Consider the following 23,823-nt stretch of genomic DNA (forward strand, 5'->3'; position numbering starts at 1 on the left):
CAAACGTCTAGTTACATTCTCTAACGTGTTATTTCGAGCCAATTTTTCGTCATACAGTACCCGTCAAATCTCTATGTCAGTCCATCCTCCCAGTCGCTATGTTCTAAGGAGGAACAGTCATGTCAAGTCTACGTCTTTTTAAAAACTTATTGTCATAAGGACCATGCTCATATTCCCTTCTTCCCTTTCTCGTCGGTGGTTCGGTCATCGTCCTCCCATACTTCAGCCGACGTTCCAACGTGACCTGCAGAAGGGAGGAGAAAGAAGGGGGTGGGGGGCAGCATTCAAATCACATCAGCATGCAGTAATCCGAAAATCTTTTTACCTACCACATACTCGACCTATCTCCACGTAGCGCATTTCTTTACTATCTCGGCGTTTAAGCCCAGAGGGACCAGTAATGTCGGATAGATAATCATTGACGATCTGCGTATCTACACGAGTTACTTGGTCGTAACCCCTTTTGGTTGGGTGCAAGGGTGGTGGTCAGGTGGTATTTCTGTGGTGTCGCTTTAAGGCTTTTAAAACACTTTTCCGGCTGCCTGTGACACATAATGTAGCTGCTAAATATCGGGTCCTTTTTAGCCTTCAGCCTTCATCATACTTTCTCGTTGCTCACAGTAGTAATACATTCAAAACTCATTAATGCAACCGCTACAACTATGCTTTCGTTTTCAAAAATACCTTTAATAAAAAGTGCTGGTGTATAAATACAGGCCTATAACCCAGTGGACCGGCCACGGAGCAGATTGGAACTGTACATAAGAAGAACGAAGTTGGTGGCAGTTCATTTCATAAAGTGCTGCAGTGCAATAAAATCGTATAGAACTTTACTACAGAGCAAGCATGATGCATGTCAAGGATTCAGTTTTCAATTAATTCATTAATTCATTATCCAGATGCTCGTTCACTGTCTAAATTACACCAGTTCATTGTTCCCATTCATAATAAGTACCCACCCTAAATCAGTTCATTGTCAAAACACATGATCAATATCTGTATTGCTTTCTTCTCTAAGCACATAATCACTATCCATCCTATCGACTTTCATTGTCCAAAAATGCATACATATCTCAGAGCATCACTATTCGAGCAATCCAGGTGAACAGGGAGTTCGAAAGTTTTCGTTTCGTGTATCGGCGCCATTTTGGGCGAGGTCAGGCAGGTTCCGGTATAGTCAGAATGTCTCCAATGACTCATGGTCGGACCAGAACCTTCCGTTGGCAGTTCAAAAAGTTTTTCGCAATGTGGTAACAGTCTAACAAATGGACCATCAGTCAAAGAGTGGGGAGGGCAACAACAATTTTCCTACCGGGTCATTCTGGTGTTCTACCGGAACTGAACAAGTCTGTACCTTGGCTGTGTTTTAGCCATTTCCAAACTGAGGCTGGCGCCGGCAGGAGTGTGTCGATGTCGCGGGTCCCAGTGAGGGGGACGGGGGCACCCATGCAGAGGGGTCGGGCCCCCCCGGCTCTCATAGAATCTTCAAGGTTGAGGAGAGACGGTATGGGGCATGTGCCCACCCCGGGCAAAAAAAGACCGCTTTTCGATGTGGACCCTCTTTAAGTAAGAGCGTTGGGGTGTCGCTGGAAGCCTCCACCTGGAGGGATGTGGGGGAGGCTCGTTCGCGCCACCTCCCCCTTCCAGCGACCCCTCGCCGATCCTCGGCTCCGCCGTTTCGATATTGGCCGTGCCGGCTATTGAAGATGGGGGGGGGGTCGGTGGCTGAGGCAAGACAGCCCCCCCCCCCTTTTTTGACATGTGGTGGGACTACCTCCAACTCTCCAGGAATTTGAAATGTGGCGGGACTACCTGTAACTATCCAGGCGTCGGCATGTGGCGGGACTACTTGCACTTGTCCAGGCGTTGACATGTGGCGGGACTACATGTAAGCGCCGCCGTTCTCGCTTCGGCTTCGGCCTTCTTCGCGGGCCGGTCCAGGCGAGAGACAGAGGGGGGGGGGTGGTCGGTGGCTGAGGCAAGACAGCCCCCCCCCGTGGCCTGCAGGGCAGCAGGAGAGGAGAGAAGGAGAGGCCATCACGGTTTTCTGGGCCGTCCGCCCCACAGCCTCCCCTTCCGACTGCGGCCAGGCGAGCCCCGATTGCCTCGAGGCCTCGCCTACCGGATGGGCGTAACCGCGGACCTGTGGCACTTCGGGAGTTTCCGGAATGGGGGTAGGTACCTGTTGATTTGTTTCTATTTCATGTGACCGTTATTTGGGCGTGGTGGGCAATGAGGCAGACATGTTTAGGGCAGGAATAGGCAACGGAACCTAGCTACCTCGTGGCTTGCCTTGGTGTCAAGCTTGTCTTCCCTCGCCATTTTTATTTTTCTTATTACGGGTTATTTCTAACGTTTCTTATTTTATTTTTAGCGAAGTTGATAACTCCTCAGTGGCCTACTGATTTCGCTCAACTCCTTTTCTTGTATTTTTATGCCATAACCTATTATAAGCTATAGCGACTAGTCCACACTTAATGAATAGGTCCTTATTAGGTGTGCCCTCCAGTGGAGCTGGATGGTTCGACTCTAATAAGCGGTCCGGGCTAAAACAGGCTACCAACCAGTGGGGAGAAGATAGGCATGACGGATTACAACGGGGACAAAAGTCTGCACTACCTATCTTATCACGGCGGGCAAAGACTAGACAGAATATTTCTATTCTCCGTTGTTTGCAGGCGGTGAATACCTCAAAAGAACCAATACCGAACACTTAATGTACGGTCAATCAAACAATCAGTGGGGAGAATAAGTGGGTACAAAAAGTTTGCGTTACCCACTCTTTCTCTACCTGCAAAGAGAGACCTTGTTCCTCCCTGTTTGCAGACAAAGAATCTCCAGACAATAATCCACGAACGGCAGTTCGGGAAACAGTGGGGGAGGAAGATAGGCACGACGGATTACAATGGGGACAAAAGTCTGCGTTACCTATCCTTCACTGCTTGCAAAGGGAGAGCCTGTTGTTTCCCCGTTTGCAGACGGTGAATCTCCAGAGGTACCAACAAAAGAGTAATACTAGTATTATCCAAACCAAACAATAAATTCACAATTTGTCGCATTTATGCGACCTTACCCGGACCGGACCGTGTGGGCAGTTCTTCGCCTTCCTCCTTCCAGCGCCCGATCGTTCTCTTACTCCATGATTTTACCACGGCAATCCTGTGGGATTCCAGTCAGGACAGTGGGTCACTCGAGAGAGGTCCGTTCAGAATTGGTGAAGTTCATTCAATCGGCAGCCGGACGAGGGCCCTCTCAAGGCAGGTATACTCCGATCATTTAGATGTTCACCTCATCGTCTGGATCTCTCTCATTGGACCCTATGTCACTGATGGACCCCGCGTTGGGACGCCAATTGTAGAAAAAGAGAGGGGCATGTGCGTTTCCATACTAGTATCAATGCCCGGATGGCTGGCGCAAGTCGCCTATTAGTTCCCATTCTAAATAGTTACCAAAATAAAGAGACGGGCGCTGGGCGCAGGAATCACAAGAACAGAGTTTATTTCTCATGAGGAGAGCCTGTCATTTCAGACACGAAACAAGGTGTCATCGGGAGGTGCTCTAACAAGTGAGCTGAGACTCCGTCTTTTATACCTTACAAAACACTTGGCATTACAATCACAGCATTGTGAAACAAAGAAAAGACATCCCCATAATCCTCGTGTCAATCCTACCCCACATGTGTTCACAATAGGGACCCTTGACCTACTGATAAGAGGGGAGGGCAATCACGCAGCTGAGTGTTCCGTCAACTGTTTAGGATGTGTGCGCCTGATCATAGCCCAGGGGGTGGGGTGGCCAGGATCAATAGTGGGTCCTTTGAAGAGGAGTGACTTCATACAAAAAAAGGGCAGTAAATGGTATCTCCTGGCTTTAGGCGATGGCCTCGGACATGTGTGGTCAGTCGGACTCGGGGGAAGAGGTCATCAAAGGAGTAGTATTCATGCCGCGTGGACAATTGAGTGCGGAGGGAGGGCTTGTCAACAGAGGGGCATTCATGGAAGGAAAGGAGGTGTTGGTCAGGCGCGGCCGTGGCTTCCAAGGACAGGGTCTTGCAGAAGAAGGTTTATGACTTGCCCGTGCGAGGGAGAAGGGGAAGGGGAGCCAGGGTGTGCACAGGGACAGAGTCGCACAGAGAGAGAGAGGTCTTATGACTCATGCATGAGAGAGCGGCGATAGTCAGGTGCAGCTGGGGAGGGCTATGTCAGCTGGGGCGAAGGTGGCCTCTTCAAGAGGGAATGGGGGGTTTGCGTGGGTCAAGCAGAAGGGCTGCCTTTCAGGGCAGGGTCGCGCAGAGGGAGAGGGTTTTATGGTTTATGCATGTGAGAGAGAGGGGGGGGTTTCAAATACGCGCAGAGAGGAAGCCGGTGTTTCTAATCTTAGGCGGGCAAAAGGCTAGGGTGCCTAAAATGGCTGTCATGTACACATGGGTACAGGCCTTTGCTGACAGAGTGATGCAGTCAAATGCTTTACGGTATTCACGGTGTATGCAGGGAGAGGAGTGGGAAAAGGGAAATGAACGTTGCTTATGTACATCAATATTTCTAATTTTCTACACATCCACCACAGACGTCACTGGATATGTGACCATGGTAATAAAAAGGTGTTGAGCGTACGTGCCCATACCAACTTCCACTATCTATCTGTGTCCGTGTGTTCATTATCTATGCATGATACTAACCCTGGGCCATATTACAGTACATTGTGCTGTGGGCAGTGTATGTAACTATGTTACCTCTGGTAGTGGGAAAAAACTTCGGTTATGTAACTTTTAGTTGTATGGCTATCATAGGTAGAAGGCTACTTTAGAGACGATGAATATTGATGGTCGTTGAATGTTGTGTGTAGTGCAAGATATGTGTACATAGCAAAAAGTTTCGGAAAAGCTCTCTAAGCAGAAGAGGTGTGTCTCATGAAATGCTGTAGAGAGAATGAATGAAATGGGTGGTGTCCTTCAACTGCTTCAATGGGAAATGTTATGAACTAATCAAAAGCTTTTTTGTAAGGTCACATGGTAATCGCACACTCAGTGCGGAAGGTTACCACACCCGATGCAATTTCGAAACAATATATCTACTATAATATGTTTATTACAGTTAGAAATATATAAATGTTTGAAATATTTTAGATTATCGATTGCTGTCATATACACTTTAAAGTTATTTACATATACTTTTGAGACATTAAAAAAACCTGAGGGAATGCCGTACCCGGCACGACACCATACGTCTATGACGTAACACAGGGCCTAGCAGTGTGCACTCATCGCATACGCAGGGCGCAACGGACGCGGCCCTATACATACATCATGTAATACGTGGCTTGGTATTGCGTACCCTTCGCATTCTAAAGTAGCAGCTGCCGCAACCTCATACGTATATGTTCATATACGGGATGCAGTGCCACAAACCCGTTGGATACGAAATGCGCATCATTTCAATATGGCGGATAGTATTCGTGTGCTGATGGAGCTTGGTACACTACCGGTACGGGACTCTAGTTTTCTCTAAAAAAAAAATGATATCCTTTTTTTTAAGACATAAAAGATTACATAATTTGGAAAGTTTAAAAAAAGGATAATAGAGTTCCAAAATATTGTTTAAAAAATTTGAAAAAATATTGGTTTTATAAATATTAAAATATGAAATTAACATATTAAAAACCTTCAAAGTTCATTGAAAAAACTATAGGTTTCACAGACGTTATAGTTAGTTGGACATTTGACTCATAGAAAACCATAGAAATTCCCCTGTTATAGTTAGTTGCGCTAACTATAACTTGCTCCCCGCAACACACTGCTGATGACGTCACATATTACATTATTCATGGTACATTAGTCATGACATGGTCAGTGACATCACTGATGACATCTCAAATGACATCACTGATGACATCATTCACGTGAGAATCTGATGCATCTCATCAGACACTAATATAACACTTGATACACCCACTCTAAAACACAAACTATAATTTTCAAAACCTTGAACACACCAATATCAGTTAATACATATCCACTCACTAATTCCTAGGTCTACATACACATCCATTCATTCACCCATATAGTCACTCATACATACAGTCAGCCATCAATACAGCATTATCATATCCAGTCACATATCTGTACAGATAGTCACACACAGCCTGTCAATCATAGAGTTATTCACACATCTAGTCAGTAATGGAAATAATGAATCATACTTTTATTTACTCATCTGTACAGTTATACATACACCACCTCACTTATTTAAACATTTACTAACACATACTTACACTCTAATACAATAACTAATACAAGCACACACTGATCCATACAGGCACTTTCACAATCATGCAGTCTCATATTTCGTCATTTATACACTCCAACAGTCATATATACTGCCTTTCACATATGCAGTTACTCACATGTGTACCACTGAGGCATCCATTCACTCACCAAGACACTCATACACACACTCACCCAGGCATACAGCCCTTCATAGATAAAGACTTGAACACATATACACAGTGAATTATTTACTCACACATCTAGGCACAGAGTCACACCCCTCACCCACCCACACAGACTCAGGCACCCATACAGATACTCAAACAACCAATCAATAGCCCATATAGATACTCATTTAGCTGCTAACCAACCCATGCAACCGCTTACACACCAACTAACAACCTAAACTGTGTCAGTGTCTGTATCTGTCGCTAACACATGCATTCAGTAAGACACAAATTATTTACTCACTTATACAGTCAGTCACACACCTACTAAATCATCCATCCTGACTCCTATACACCCATTCATTGTTCAATACACTGTGGTATATATATATATATATATATATATATATATATATATATCTCCAAGATTCAGCGCTCAGACTCCATAGGGTAAGGCGTCCCCCACACTCCATAGAACATATATATATATATATGTAAAACGTAAATCATTTCTTGGAAACATATAGCCACTGCATGATGTCATCAGTGATGTTATTTTAGATGTTATCAGTGATGTCATCAGTGATGTCACTGACCATGTCATGAATGATGTAATATGCGACGTCATCAGCAGTGCATTGCGGGGGCGCGAGTTATAGTTAGCTCAACTAACTATAACAGAGGAATTTCGATGGTTTTCTAGGAGTGAAAATGTCCAAATAACTATAACCTCCCTGAAACCTATGGTTTTTTCAGTGAATATATATATATATATATATATATATATATATATATATATATATATATATATATATATATATCCACCACCAGCCCCGCCTCTTCCTAAAGAACGGGTCCGGCATATGCATTGGAACCACACCAGGAAAGTTTTATTGCCACCATCCGGACATCACAGTTCCATAAAAACACCTGGCAGACATGTTTCGGCATTTGCCTTCCTCATTGCCAGCATTGTGTTCCTAGGTTCGATAGTTCTGTGTGGGGTGTGGGGTATATACTGCTCATTTTACTCCCATTGGAGGCAAGTGTGTCAAATCAGAGGCTCCGTTCTTCGTACCTCTGCAGCAGTCCTCGCTATGCATGCTGGTAGATTGAGTCCCCACACTGGTCAGTCGTCCGTTCAGATCTCACAGGCAGGACATGTAGGCGCTTCCTGCAAACTTGGACTCAAGGTACAGTGACCGGTCCGTGCACTCAGTAATGCCCCAACAGTTGTCGGCCATATGAGTTTGCCCACTTTCTGCTGCGAGATCAAATCCTGACAGCAATCGTCTCCTGGTGGTGTCCCAGTCAGCTGGAATCACGCTGCTCTCTCCCCGGTACCGAAACAAAGTCTAGGGCGGGGGCACCACTGTGTGCATTCAGCACGCAACACCACAAAGAGAAATGCCGGCTTCAGTGGAGCACCAGAACGAGAGGCGTGTCGGATTTGCAGCGCCGACCGCTGCATACACATCCACCACCAGCCCCGCCTCTTCCTAAAGAACGGGTCCAACACATGCATTGGAACCACACCAGGAAAGTTAAATTGCCACCATCCGGACATCACAGTTCCATAAAAACACCTGGCAGACGCGTTTCGGCGTTTGCCTTCCTCATTGCCAGCATTGTGTTCCTAGTTTCGATAGTTCTGTGTGGGGTGTGGGGTATATACGTCTCATTGTACTCCCATTGGAGGCAAGTGTGTCAAATCAGAGGCTCCGTTCTTCGTACCTCTGCAGCAGTCCTCGCTATGCATGCTGGTAGATTGAGTCCCCACACTGGTCAGTCGTCCGTTCAGATCTCACAGGCAGGACATGTAGGCGCTTCCTCCAAACTTGGACTCAAGGTACAGTGACCGGTCCGTGCACTCAGTAATGCCCCAACAGTTGTCGGCCATATGAGTTTGCCCACTTTCTGCTGCGAGATCAAATCCTGACGGCAATCGTCTCCCGGTGGTGTCCCAGTCAGCTGGAATCACGCTGCTCTCTCCCCGGTACCGAAACAAAGTCTAGGGCGGGGGGGACCACTGTGTGCATTCAGCACGCAACACCACACAGAGAAATGCCGGCTTCAGTGGAGCACCAGAACGAGAGGCGTGTCGGATTTGCAGCGCCGACCGCTGCATACACATCTACCACCAGCCCCGCCTCTTCCTAAAGAACGGGTCCGACACATGCATTGGAACCACACCAGGAAAGTTTTATTGCCACCATTCGGACATCACAGTTCCATAAAAACACCTGGCAGACGCGTTTCGGCGTTTGCCTTCCTCATTGCCAGCATTGTGTTCCTAGGTTCGATAGTTCTGTGTGGGGTGTGGGGTATATACTGCTCATTGTACTCCCATTGGAGGCAAGTGTGTCAAATCAGAGGCTCCGTTCTTCGTACCTCTGCAGCAGTCCTCGCTATGCATGCTGGTAGATTGAGACCCCACACTGGTCAGTCGTCCGTTCAGATCTCACAGGCAGGACATGTAGGCGCTTCCTCCAAACGTGGGCTCAAGGTACAGTGACCGGTCCGTGCACTCAGTAATGCCCCAACAGTTGTCTGCCGTATGAGTTTGCACACTTTCTGCTGCGAGATCACATCCTGACGGCAATCGTCTCCCGGTGGTGTCCCAGTCAGCTGGAATCATGCTGCTCTCTCTCTCTCTCTATATATATATATATAGCCTACTGGCGGTCGGCAGTAGGTAGACCTAGTTTCCATAGGAAAAGCGTTTTTTAATTTTCCAATATCTTTAGCGCCATTTGACTAATCTTCGTGATATTGTCAAAACTAATGGGGCCCTCCGGTCAGCTCCTGTCTTGAAAGTGATTCATCAAGCGGGGCCCAAGAAAAAAGGGGGGTCCAAAACGTGTTTTCTCCTTGTGAATTTCCATAGGAAATTTAGAAAAAGCTACAGCTCAAACTGCTGAATGAATTACACCAAATTTAGCAAAAAGGTAGCTCCTAGTTCAGAAAGCAACCTTTTTTTCAATGGTGTAAATCCGTTTGGTAGTTCCTGAAATATTCATATTTAAAAATCTTTGTATTTCTGGTGAACGTTGTGGATCCATGAACCTCCCCGAGCACAAGCTTGATTTTGATTCGCTTCTAACATTTCAAGACAGAAAGTGTTGGCAGCAAGTCACAAGAAAAAAGGTCCAAAAACAAGATAAGGGGACAGGGTAGAAATACTCTGACCCCCTAGGCCTGCTCAGGGGGTTGGCCAAAAAAAGCACTTTTTTAAAAACAATTCAGCGGGATTCACGTAAGGTATGTGAATCTGGACAAAATTTGTTTTTAAAAACAAAGCACGGTCTCCTGTGTTTTTTTTTCTAGAAGCCCCTGGGTGGGTCAGGTCCCAGGGGCAATGCGGGGCCCGTGGGTGACCCCACAGCCCAGGGGGTGCCACCTACCTGGGGCATGATTAATAACCCCTGGAGCCCAGGGGACCAGCACCTCCCTGGTGAAGGACTGGGTTATTTAAAACCCAGCGGTGCCAGGGCACAACACCTGAAACCTTCGTGGGTAACCTGCTCCGGCGTACGAATCACAGAGACACGGGACACTTCCTTCGGCGTCAAAGATTCAAGGTTTATTTGCTGCAGGGAAACACAGAAATCACGGAAGTACAACCAGTGTAGTTCAGAGTGACTGCTTCAAATTGGTTCTGTGGATCGCTCCTTTTATACACGATTTTCCCATTGAGTTGCATAGAACACAAAAGTTTATGACCCGGTTCCCACAATTATCCCCCAGAGGGGTCTTTTTGGTCACTTTGGTACACATAAGGTCCGGAACATAAGTGCGGAAACATTTGGCGGTTCCCAACTGTAAAAACCCATCTTCCCAACATTAGTGCATTCCAATCAGCAGTAAAACAGATCGTGATAGGAGCAAGGACAGGTGCAGAGGAAGATGGAGACAGTGGGGAGATCGGAAAGGGTGCAAAAGGGGAGGTATCGGGAAACACGAGATACAGGCATCAAAGGGACGTGCCTAATGAGATGCACGGCTGAGACAATAAACCGGCACGGCGAGATGAGCCTCGAGCGGGGCCATCTCTCTTACAGTATCATCCCCCTCATCATAAAGACACTTACAAAGGACATGTGTCTTCCGCAAATATCTTGAGAGTCCCAGGGTCGCGAAGCGGACAGCGTCCGTTCGCTGGCTACTTGAGGGCAAGGGACAAAATGGATGCCGTATCTAAGATGGAACCCGTGGGTACAGATAGAAATACCCACGTAACAGACAAACGATTTAGGTTAGCGCAGCGAAACTGCGTACACCCACTAAACTCGTCATTTGCGGTTCATAGATACCAGACTCGACTATATTCGTGCGAGTCGAAAACACCACTTACAATTGTCACGGAACCTCAGACGCTCCTTTTGCCCTCATGTAGGCAAACACTAGTCGGAATCATACTCGATATTCATCAGACCATCCAGATGTTGCTGTAGCATAGCTCTGTCCAATCGAGCTTCTTTGGTAACAGGCGGCTGTCTTATACACGTTGTAGCACAGAGGCCACATAAGGCAGGACCGCACTGCACGCAAAGGCAGCACGTGAACAGGAACGCCACGACAACTCCGACGATCATCAGAATCTTCCAACCCCAAGTCGACATCAGGCCCCAAAACCACCCAAGTAGCGTCCAATCCCCTACATCCACGTGTATGGATTCGGAGATCTTATGCAACTTCGAGATGGCTTGATAAACGGTCGGAGCGTTATCAGGAATGAAAATACAGCAGCTCGAATGGATCACCTTACACACCCCACCACGATCTGCTAAGATCACGTCTAAAACCATACGGTTTTGTAACGTCATAAGTCTATCCGCCTGAAGTTCTGTGGTGATATTACCAAGGGCACTGGCAGTAATGTTAGCTGTCGATTCTACCACTCGAGTCAACTGTCTCAGGTTCCTACTATTAACCATAGGTCCCCAAAACGGGAGGAAACCCTTGAAAAAGTCTCCTGCCTCTTGACCGGCAGTGTCCTCTTCGCTAATTACGCCTCTCACAACTCTAGTCTTGTGATAATCTGCATCTACAGTAAACGTCGGAGGCAACAAATTTGCGATAAAACATGAGCCCATGAAGTCAGAGGGCAACCATGCATGCGCACGATCATGGCAGATAAAGTATGTACCCTTGGCAGCCAGAAACACAGGGGACGAGACCATCGGCAGAATGTAATTTTCAGTGCAAGCACTCTCTCCAAGTCGGGCTTTCGATCTTCGGCCACGACCTATGAGACAAAAATTACCAATGTGGGGTACGACCCATATCGGAGGTGAGCTTTTGAGCTGTTTTTCACTAGTGAACACACTATACTCGCCTCTACTCAGGACCCTATAGGCTTGTACCTCTTCTTCGGGAATAAGCGAGGGATCATAGATATCGCTATCTAAGTCCTCTATTGCTATAGATAAAGGTTTTTGATACGAGGTAGGACCAGAGTAGGGGGAACGTGGTTCTCGAATGGGGTGGAAACCTAGTGCGCTTCGAAACATTGTTTGAAATGCTCGAGCAGACCCTTGGGAACTATACGGTAACACCAGATATGGGATTCCCTTATCCGTAGTATGTGGCATCAACCCACACACCCAACAATTAGTAGTGTTAACCACTAACTGATGCTGGTGAAGGAGCTGAATAAAGGAATTGTTGCGGAATTCTGCACGTCTAGCCTGCTCGTGTTCAGGTAAGATGTGAAAGGAATGAGGAGAAACAGTGGAGGTAAGTGTAGGATCAGGGGTAGGAGTAGGTATAGCAGAAGGTAAGAAGTATGACATCATGTAATACACCCCACCCGCCAATAATGCAGAAACAGTCAAAAATAATACAAATATTTGGAACATAAAACATTTCGTACGACTAAGTTGCTGCAGCTCAAATCTTTGTGCCTGTGCTCTTTCTACATCCATCAGCTTTGAAAACGTCATCCCCTATGACCGTCCGCAACGTTTCTTGACGCACTTCGTTCTGTGTAGCAGTAGTCAATTCCTAGGGGTTCCCAGGAACCAACGGTCTTTAACCTAGCGTCAAGACCTACTAACCAGAAAGAAGTACGCGCGCGGCCCTACGGCCTTTATTTATAATCAATGTCTCTCAGCTGTGGAAGCAAAAATACGTAGAAAAACTTTCAATATGTAAAAAAATAATTACAATGATACAAGTGTTTAGACTGATCGTGGAAAACGGGATAATGCAATCGTCAAAGGACAAAACAGGATCTTTTATTAGTCTTTAGTGCGAGATCGCAAAAAGTATCGGGTTTTCCCAGGACGTGTCTGCTCGTCAAACAAAGGATCCGTTGAAGAGACAGCGTCCTGCTGATCAGTCGAATGTTCTGGTCTTGAGTCTTTTAATGACAAATGTTCAACAGTGTCTTTCTGCTGCACTGAGGATTCTCCGACAGGTTGTGCGTCGCTAAAAGGTACAAACGCCGGTAATCCTTCGGTTTCAGTTGATGCAATGCCTCTCCTCACCCACGGGTCCGCCGGCAAAGGGATAGGGACTTTCTTCGTGTGGGTGGCGTGCACCCAGTTCTTCCGTCCCTCAAGACGAACAGCAGTCCTCGTGGCGAGGAGAACCTGGTAGGGTCCAGTGAACCTCGGATCCAAATTGTTCTTGCGCGAAAAGTTCCGCGTCACCACCCAATCTCCGGGCTGGAGCTGGTGGCCTGGACCCTCCGTCTGCGTCGGCAGTGCTTCGTAAACCTGTTGGTGAATTAACCTCAGTTTAGCAGTCAAGTCATGAAGGTAATCGATCAACATTGGATACTCAAGATCACAGAACGCACCTGGTCTGGGAACCCCCCACACATTCGCAGGACGACCGAACACTATTTCATAGGGACTAAGCCCTACTCGGGAGTGGACAGTCGCCCTAGTTGACAGTAATGCTAAGGGTAAAGCGTCAGGCCACGAGAGACCAGTCGTAGCCTGAATCTTTGCTAGCTTTAGTTTAAGGGTGCCATTATACCCTTCAACCAAACCAGCGGACTGGGGATGATTGGCGCTATGGAATTTCTGATTAATTCCAAGGCCCTTACACACACTCTTCATCACACTCCCCACAAACTCACTTCCGTTGTCTGACCACACGACTCTAGGCATTCCGTACCGAGGAAAGTATTCCTTCAGTAGGATTTTTGCAGTAGACAAAGCAGTATTGTCTTTGAGAGGATAGGCCTCGATCCATCGGGAGAATGCGCAAACCACAACTAAAACGTATTTCAGGTTATTGCATCGCTCCATATGGATGAAGTCCAATTGAATCACCTCAAAGGGACATGAAGGGGGAGCAAAACTGCCAGGAGGAGTTGGGGTTCCTTTACCAGGATTGTACAACATACATATCATACAGTTCTTGACCAAACGTTCAGCACATTTCGTGATACCATCATTCTTCCACACAGGGGACAGCAGCTTACAAATACCTTTCGCGCTAATATGTGCTAACCCATGTGCCATTGTCACAACGGCCAGTACATACGCATCAGGCAACATCCATCTTTTCTGATCCGATAAATCAATCCAACAACCACTTGCATCCAGCTTTCCCGTACTTTCTTTCCACTTCGTTTTTTCAGTCTCGGTGGCCTCTATCTGAATTTCTTTCACACTCTCAATAGTGTCTTCACACATACCCGACTCTGCAGGCCACCTAACCGAACTCGTCACATACATTCGAGTACTAAGGTTCCGGGCAGTCTCCTTAGCAATCTCATCCGCAAACGCATTACCACGACCAACATCATCCGTCACCTTACGATGCGCACTACATTTAACAATCGCTACCTGCTTAGGCAACGTAAGTGCTTCCAAAAGATCATTCACAAGCTGGCCATGCTGAATCTTCGTACCATGCGATGTCAGAAAACCTCTCTCTCTCCACAATCGTCCAAAGCTATGGGCGACGCCAAAAGCATATTGGCTGTCGGTAAACACATTCACACGTTTCCCTTTTGCTAACACACACGCTCTAGTGAGAGCGATCAGCTCTGCAGCTTGGGCAGAATTCTGATTCAATCTTGCAGTCTCAACAACAGTATTCAACGTTACAACAGCATAAGCAGTAGTCACATCGCCATTCGGCAACTTAAAACATGAACCATCCACATACAGCGTTCCATCTGGGTCTTCCAATGGGGTGTTTTTAAGGTCCACTCGACCTTTTGTTTCCTCTTCTGTCCTCAAATAACAATCATGTTCTGTTATTTCATCTGACTCTGAGTTAATTGGTAACAAAGTCGCCGGATTCCGAACATTGCAACGTTTTATTTGGATATGACTTGCCAGTAACGTCAACTCGTACCCAGACAATCTCGCACTTGTCAAGTGCTGAGTTTTTGTACGATTCAAAAGAGTGTCAACTGCATGCGGAACCATCACCGTAAGCATATTATCCATGACCAATCCTGCTGATTGTCGGATGGACACCGCAGCTGCCGCCGTTGCTCTCAAACAACTCGGCAATGCTCTAGCTACCGGGTCCAAGGTCGAGGAAAAATATGCACATGGACGCTGCTTACCACCAAAAGGTTGCGTTAAAACACTCAAAGCACAACCTTCCCTTTCGTGAACATATAACGTGAATGGCTTACTGTAGTCAGGAGTACCTAACACAGGAGCCGAACACAACGCGTCACGCAGTTCAGAAAAACTTTTCTGACATTCTTCCGTCCATGGTAAAGGAGTTGAAACATCCTTGCACGTAAGGGCTACTAATGGTTTCGCTAGCAATGAAAAATTAGGAATCCATTGCCTGCAGTATGACGTGATACCTAGAAAGGCACGCACATCTCTTTGGGTTGCTGGCACAGCCATTCGTGCAATTGCAGCGATTCTCTCTGGGGTCAACCGCCTTCCCTCCTTTGACAATAAGTGACCTAGATAGGTTACTTCTTGACAACAATATTGGAGTTTAGAAGGTGACACCTTGTGATTTAACTCACAGAGATGTTGTAGCAACGACACCGTAGCAATTTTGCAAATGTCCTGAGTATCTGCAGCCACCAATAGGTCATCGACGTATTGGATTAAGGCCGCACTAGCCGGCAACGTAAACGCATCCAGCTGACCCTTCAAGGCTTGACTGTAAATCGATGGACTTTCACAGTAGCCCTGAGGAGCGTGTTTAAACCGGAAGCTACGTCCACCGAGAGAGAAACCGAAAAGGTCCCTACTCTCCTCTGCAATCGGGATGCTGAAGAACGCATTCTTCAAGTCAATCACCGAAAACCACGATGCAGAAGCTGGAATCAGAGTCAGTAGCGCCGTGATGTCAGGCACAACGGGGAACTGAGGAATCACAATTTTATTTACCTCCCGTAAATCGATAACAAAACGATAAACAGGTGGCTTCGAAGGATCAGTACGTTTAAGAATGGGCAGTACAGGGCTGTTGCATACGTTTCCCCGAGTCTCCTCAATAACGTCTTTCTCGATCAGATCATAAATGATCGCTAACAGTGCACGTTCACCATCAAGAGAGATTCGATACTGGGGAATACGTGGCAATCGCACATTAGATTTCAACTGAACAACATAAGGGGGGATGTCAAGCAGGCCCACATCATTGGGACCCGTTGCCCACAAAGACGCAGGAAGAGAACTCAATTCCGGTGGAAGCTTATCGAGAGATAAGTACATAGGAGAGACAACCCTCTCTCCTAACGTAAGCTTTACACCCGCAGGAGAACAATACAGAGTTGCATACAAACGTTTAAGCAAATCCAGGCCCAAAAGATTTTCACCACAACCAGTAGTCAAAATCAACGGAGCTTCTAGCTCACGAGGCCCAATTGTAAGGGGCAAAGGGCGCGAAACTGGATTGCTAACCGGGGCGCCAGAGAATCCAACGGAAACATTTGTTAAGCCAGACAAAGGTGCGCCAGGGAGTTTCGAATGCATAATGGAACTTTTCGCTGCACCAGTGTCCAACAGAAAAGGCTCGACGACGCCCGATGTAGCAACTGCGACGTAAGGCCCTCTCTGATCAACCGGAACTGATACCACTCCCTCTCCTTGTCTTTGGCTGTCCTAGTAATTACTGTCGTCAGTTCCCTGATCGACGTAGTAATCGTCTACATTGTACTGCGCAGATCGTCCTTGCGATGATCCACGCTGATCAAAACAGTTGTTAGAATTAGATGAATTATCAGAACGATCATTCTGAGCACCACGACCTCTACCATGTGACGTCTGCTGTGAACCACCACGACCTCCTCTAGATGAATTACCACTATTACGATTGTTCAGAACAGGACAATTGAATTTGATATGACCCTCCTGTCTACAATAGGCACATTGATTGTACCCCAACGAGGATCTTTGAGAGGAGGAGTCATTACGAGATTGTGATCGGTTCGACTGCGGCTGCGATCTATTTTGGTGCGAAGCATTCTGATTCGAACGCGGAGGATACGCTTGCTGTAACAACACTTTAGTTTTAAGCTCTTTCGTCTTTTTCTCAGCACGTTCGTTCTCTTCTTTCTCTCTATTCTCATAATATTGTGCTGTGGCCAATATCTGTGCTGAGGTAGAAACGGCCCACGCACTTTCTGAATTCTTTAATTTATTGCTCAAATCGGGCAATAAGTTGGAAACAAATTTATCCACGAACAACCGCTGACCACCCTCAGTGCTCATATCCTGACCACTATGATCAATGAATGCCTCCTCAAACCTCGTGAAGAAGTCGGAGACACTCTCGTCCTTCTTTTGTTTACAAGCTGACAATTTGTCCCAGTTCACCCTCATAGCTGGCATAGGAGTTTTCATTAACGTTATTATTCTTTGAGGAAGATCGGCAATCAGCTGGTCGGGTTTAGCACCACCAGTTTGTCGGGCATCCGCCGCTACTATGGCAGCCCAAGCACCACCTAATTCATTCGGATGATTTTCCTGACGAATCTTAGCCCACACCGGTTGCGGTACAACATTGCCAAACAGCATATCGATATCAGCAAGGTTCATTATCGTAGCATCTACGAGCTGCGATAATTCTTTGTAATACCCGGTAGGATTTTTGCGAGGGTCAGGCAGAGATTGCTTTACCTGTAGCACTTCTGATCGTTTCCATGGGAGATGTATCCATACTCTCTGGAAGAACGGCAAAATCGGAGGAGCAGCTGCGGGATTACCTGGCATCCACACTGGAGGAACTTCGCGCATAGGAAATTGACCAGACTCATCTGGCTGTCTTTCAACATCCTCAACAAACAAGGCTTGGGGTATAGGAGTGGGACGAAAAGATAGCAACCGCTCAACAGCACGTCGAACGTTGGTATCCACTATCAGTCCAGTTGAGAACTGGAGCTGTAGATCAGACAAGGCGGTCAGCACCTCGTCAGGTGCATCGGCCGATATCTGATCACGAAGGACCTTACACATTTCCTCGAACACGTATCTTTGGGTCGGTATATTAAATTGACAGAATGTATCGAGTACAATACGTGGTGGATTTCTAAGAGGATGTGTCATCCAACCCATCGCCATATTGTATAGCGAAGCGCGTTCTCTGTTACCAGGAAGCTGACTACGTCTCTGAGGACCATCGGAACCAGCGGACCCAAGAACAGGTCCGAGCGAATGAAAGAAGCTAGCCGCAAGAGGAGAATTACGGCTACGAGTAGAGGGAGAAGTATAGGACACAGGACTAACAAGTGAAGGAGTAGAGACAGAAGCAACAGCAGGGGTTAACAGAGCAGGAGCAGTAGCGGGAGCAGGAGTATGTGGAAGTGGAGGAGCAGTAGGGATAGCAACAGACAAAGGAGCAGGAACAGTCGGAAGAACGGGTGCAGTTTGAGGAACAGGCTGAGGAATAGGTTGCGGAACAGGTACAGGAGGAACCACTGGAGCAGCGGCACCCTGTACATACGGAGGTGGTGACTTCAGAAGATAAGACATTAAAGGATCCTCAACTGGTTCTTCCTTCTTATCCGACTCCGTAGACAGAGCAGGATAGCATTTATCTATGGACATACGCTGTAGCCTATCGAACACTTCCTTTTCCTTATCCTCCTTATCACGCTGAAACTGCTCTGCTTTCTTTACAATGGTAGCAACACCATCTCTCTGATTTCGTTTAGTCTGTCTGATTTCTTTCTGTCGGGCTTCTTTACGCCACAACCGAAAGGCATCAAACATGGCCGGCCTTGACTTTTTCTCGAACAATTTAGCCTCTAGGTTGTCTAAAATCGGGGTCTCAAAGCTACCATGAGGTGGCCAACTAAGGACACCATCTTTCTTCGTATAGCGGATCCAGTAATCATTAAAAGTAATCGGGCCTAGCCCATGTTTACTGTATAATTCATAAGTCGGAGTTCCAACCGGGGGTATCGGACACGAGTCCTCCAGTCGGGAATCCACACCACAAGGTCTGAAACAACTAAACAAAGTACTGCGACTAGGCATCTTGCACACTAGCCGAGTTTCACAAACTTCAAGGGTTACAGGATTTACCAAGTCCCAGCAAAGAGCAAAAACCCTCGGTTTTTGGCGGCTGCAGTCGTCAAACAACACAACAAAGGACCAAGAACTACAAATGCAATGGAACCATGCAACAACTAAGAACCACAACCAAGAACTCTGGGAGCGACCCACAAATACTTAACTCAAAGATCGATGGCGTCACCAGGAAGGCCCGTCAATCGTCTCGCTCTACCAAGGTCTACGCCAGGCGCCAAAACAGGTCTACAGTCAGGGCAGCAGTCCGTCGCAGCCGTCAGGAGGCGGGAATCTTCGCGGGAAAAGTCTTCGGGCCACTTATTTCGACAACAGGATCGATGAAGCGGAGTGCACCTTCCCTCGGAGATTTCACACGAAGTTCCTCACGATCGTCGGGCTTGGACCGGTACCACTGATGCAGCCCCACGTCGGGCGCCAACTGAAGGACTGGGTTATTTAAAACCCAGCGGTGCCAGGGCACAACACCTGAAACCTTCGTGGGTAACCTGCTCCGGCGTACGAATCACAGAGACACGGGACACTTCCTTCGGCGTCAAAGATTCAAGGTTTATTTGCTGCAGGGAAACACAGAAATCACGGAAGTACAACCAGTGTAGTTCAGAGTGACTGCTTCAAATTGGTTCTGTGGATCGCTCCTTTTATACACGATTTTCCCATTGAGTTACATAGAACACAAAGGTTTATGACCCGGTTCCCACAATTATCCCCCAGAGGGGTCTTTTTGGTCACTTTGGTACACATAAGGTCCGGAACATAAGTGCGGAAACATTTGGCGGTTCCCAACTGTAAAAACCCATCTTCCCAACATTAGTGCATTCCAATCAGCAGTAAAACAGATCGTGATAGGAGCAAGGACAGGTGCAGAGGAAGATGGAGACAGTGGGGAGATCGGAAAGGGTGCAAAAGGGGAGGTATCGGGAAACACGAGATACAGGCATCAAAGGGACGTGCCTAATGAGATGCACGGCTGAGACAATAAACCGGCACGGCGAGATGAGCCTCGAGCGGGGCCATCTCTCTTACAGTATCATCCCCCTCATCATAAAGACACTTACAAAGGACATGTGTCTTCCGCAAATATCTTGAGAGTCCCAGGGTCGCGAAGCGGACAGCGTCCGTTCGCTGGCTACTTGAGGGCAAGGGACAAAATGGATGCCGTATCTAAGATGGAACCCGTGGGTACAGATAGAAATACCCATGTAACAGACAAACGATTTAGGTTAGCGCAGCGAAACTGCGTACACCCACTAAACTCGTCATTTGCGGTTCATAGATACCAGACTCGACTATATTCGTGCGAGTCGAAAACACCACTTACAATTGTCACGGAACCTCACTGGGGTTACCTTTTAAAATTATGTGTGGGGGGCTCGAGCACCCCACACTGCCCCGGGCACCACCACCTCCCCGGGGCATACTTTATTCTAATATGGGAGTTGGTTGTGGCCGCCAGGGACCACCACCTCCCCGGTGCTATGTACAAGTTGGAAGGGGAGCTGCACTCCCCCCTCCTAGAGCCTTCTTTGGCCCTGGGGACTGCCACCTCACAAGGGCCGGCTCCAGCAATGTACTGGGGTGCTCACCCCTGGGAGGTTGCAGTTTGCATGCCAGGGCGGAGTGCTCCCACAGTGAGAGCAGGAAAACTGCTCTCACTTCCATGAAGCAAAGCAGCAATTGCTATTGGGCAAAAAGAGCTGATTGCTACCTAAAATAAATAATTTAATAATATATAATTTATAAGGTAGTGTTGCATTTGTGAACTTGCTTTATAGGGGTAGTGAGATTGAAGTTAATAATAAGATTACATTTGATTGAGTTAGTAAAAATATATCAAATACATTTTTTTAAAGTTAAACCTGAAAAGTGCATTGTGTTAATTCATGCTTTTGCAGATTGCGACTGGTTCGCAAATCCACAAAAAAATTAAAAGAGTTTATATGTTTTAAAAAAATGAGATTCACTATTGTGTAAAAGGGTGGCTCTAAAAAGAGCCCTTGTTTTCCTTATGAGTTTTTTCTAGCTACATGTAAGAGCGGATGCGCAGCTTTAGGTTGTTTAGAAAGACTCTGTTCCGTTGATCTGTGAAGTGAACTCCATCACTTCTGTAGATATCATCCATATCAAAACGTAGATTGTTTTTATAGCTGGAGCCCATCCTATGGTGTCTGAGGTAAGCAGAAACATCTTTATTGACATTCTTTCTATCTGTCTCAATCTGTGGACAGAATTGATTTGACCACTTCCATTTCTGTCTTTGGCATATATTAGAGTATGCAGAGACAGTTTGTAGGAAAAGCAACATCAATTGTGCAAAGGTATCCTTCATGAGCATTTCCAGTTCTACTCCAGTCAATGTGCCTAGGTCATTGCACCACAGTGCACAATCATGAGGTCAGGGCGTTGGAGATGCAAAAAGGTTTTATCCAAAGGCATCAATTGGTGCCAATTTAATCCTCTATGTGAATACATATAATATCCACATTTTGCTAGGCGAGGCCTTGTCAATACCTCTGTGTTCAGCATACCATTTGCAGCAGAAAACATAGCTGTGCCCTATAATCCATACTGTAAGCATCTTGAAGGGATGTCTGGAAGTAATGAGAAGATGTCTGTAGCTGAGGTAGTCCATTGGTAGAATGAGAAGTATCTAAAATGATGGACAAGATGCTGTTTTTGAAAAAGCAGATAACTGATTGGCTGTTCATGAACATTGTTCACACAAATATAGGATGCATGTTACTTTCCTAAAGAAGCCTGTTTCCTATTGGTTATTAAAAAATGTTTGAAAGGTACAGTAAATACGATTAGGTCATATTTTGCAGCAGTTAACCACACCTGCTATTTGCATATGTAAGCTACTGTGCTGAACTTGAAAATATGTTGAACTTGTGACTTGCCAGTACAGTTGAATGTTACAGAAACTGTTACTATGGAAACTGAAAATAAGCAGAATGGGGGAAGGGTTGAACCTTAACTGTGGTTTTAAAATATAAAATTTTAATTTATATGTAAGTGATATGTTATTAAAGTAAGTTTTCCTAAATCAGTACAATGTTTAGAAGTGGTGTGTTGTTAAAAAATGATACAAGTATTATTAGTAATAGGTTTTTTAAAATCCCGTATGGATTTGCTGCTCCTTCGCGACGCTTTACTGAGGCAATGCGGTGGAGTCGCGACTCCAGAAAATTACTGAACCAGTTTGGGCACTTTTAGAAGTCAGTTGGTAAGGGTTAATATGTCTAACCAATAGAAATATATTTCACAATTTGAAATAATGTAGGAAGGAATTCTTACATTTATTTGTGTGGAGAAAGAGAGGGAAAGTTTGCTGTTACTTGTTTTACCTTGTTTAGAGTGGTGCATTACATTGATTGTGTGCAAAAGAAAATCTTTTATGAGTTTTTGATATTATATCGTAGTGCTTTACAGTTTGTAGTGATATCTTAATTTTTAGAAGCTTTATTTTCAAACTTTAAAAATTATTAAAGAACTGTGATGTTTGAAATATGTTTTTAAATGTAGAGATGTGTATTGTAGTTTGTTTTATTGTACTTAAATCATGATTTAAATAGATTGTGTATTGTAATATGTGTACATTGGAAGATGATTATGGTAATTTGTATTAGTGTGTGGAAATGTACAATTGAAGTACACTGCATAATTTTAGGTGTCGCTTTCAAATTGGAAGTGCAGTCTGTCAAGTTTTAAGGTGTGCCTAGACTTGTGTCTGAGGAATGTCTCTACTTGCATATGTATTCTCATATGTCTTATACATTTTAAGATGCAAGATGTATAACAGAGAGGTGTTGTTTCTTTCTATGTAGCTAGGCTCAACACTGTGAGTAGTACTAAAATGGTGGAGCTGCAGCAAAAAAGTGACATTTAAAACATGTTGACATGAGGTATTAGTGATTAGGCTAATTTGTATAAGTCTCTAGAGAGGTACAGTTGAAATATGCCACATATCTTTTGGTGTGTGCTTGAAATGGGAAGTGTGTTCTGAGAAGTTTTCAGGTCTGCATAGTTTTGTGGTTGAGGAAAGTCTCTACTTGGATATATAATCTGATATGTGTTTTTCATATGAAAATGTGAGACGTGTAAAACACATGTATACAACTATTTGTATGCTTCTTTTATATATAGTGTCAAAAGGTACAGACATATGCATGCATTCTTTCAGAACTATGGAGAGACTTACAACAGAGTCATGTGAAGGGTTGCTGATTTGCATTTCGCTTACTCAGCACCTGAGTAGTAGTAGAATGGTGAAGCAGCAGCAGCAGCTGAAAAGTGAGGTTAAAGATATGTTGGCTGAGGAATGAGTGATATGGTACTTTGTATGGGTCTATGGAAATGTTCACTTGAAGTATGCTGTTTAAATCTAGGTGTCTGTTTGAAATGTCAAGTGCAGTGTGTAAGGTTTTCATGGTCTTGTAACTGAGGTATGTCTCTATTTGCACATGTATTGTGATATGTGTTATGCATCTGAAGATGCTAGATGTATAAATCACAGGTAAACATATATTTGTATGTTTATTTATATATGATGCTACTAGCAAAAGGTACAGACATATGCATGCAAGATTTCATGAATATGGTGAGACTTACAGCAGAGATATGTGATGGGTTGCTGCTTTATATTTGGCTAGGCCCAACATCCTGAGTTGTCGCAGAATGGAGAAGCTGCAGCACACAAGTGAGGTTTAAGACATGTTGGCAGAGGGATTAATGATTAGGCTACTTTGTATGAGTCTGTGGGACGGTACACTTGAAGTTCGCTGCATAAATGTAGGTGTCTTTTGCAAATGTAAAGTTCAGTCTGTCAAGTTTTAAGGTCTGTACGGTCTTTTGATTGATGCATTTCTCTACTTGCACATGTATTCTCATATGTGTTATGCATCTGAAGACGCTA

Source organism: Lissotriton vulgaris, chromosome 1_1 (genome assembly GCF_964263255.1).
Source record: "Lissotriton vulgaris chromosome 1_1, aLisVul1.2, whole genome shotgun sequence".
NCBI classification, from domain to species: domain Eukaryota; kingdom Metazoa; phylum Chordata; class Amphibia; order Caudata; family Salamandridae; genus Lissotriton; species Lissotriton vulgaris.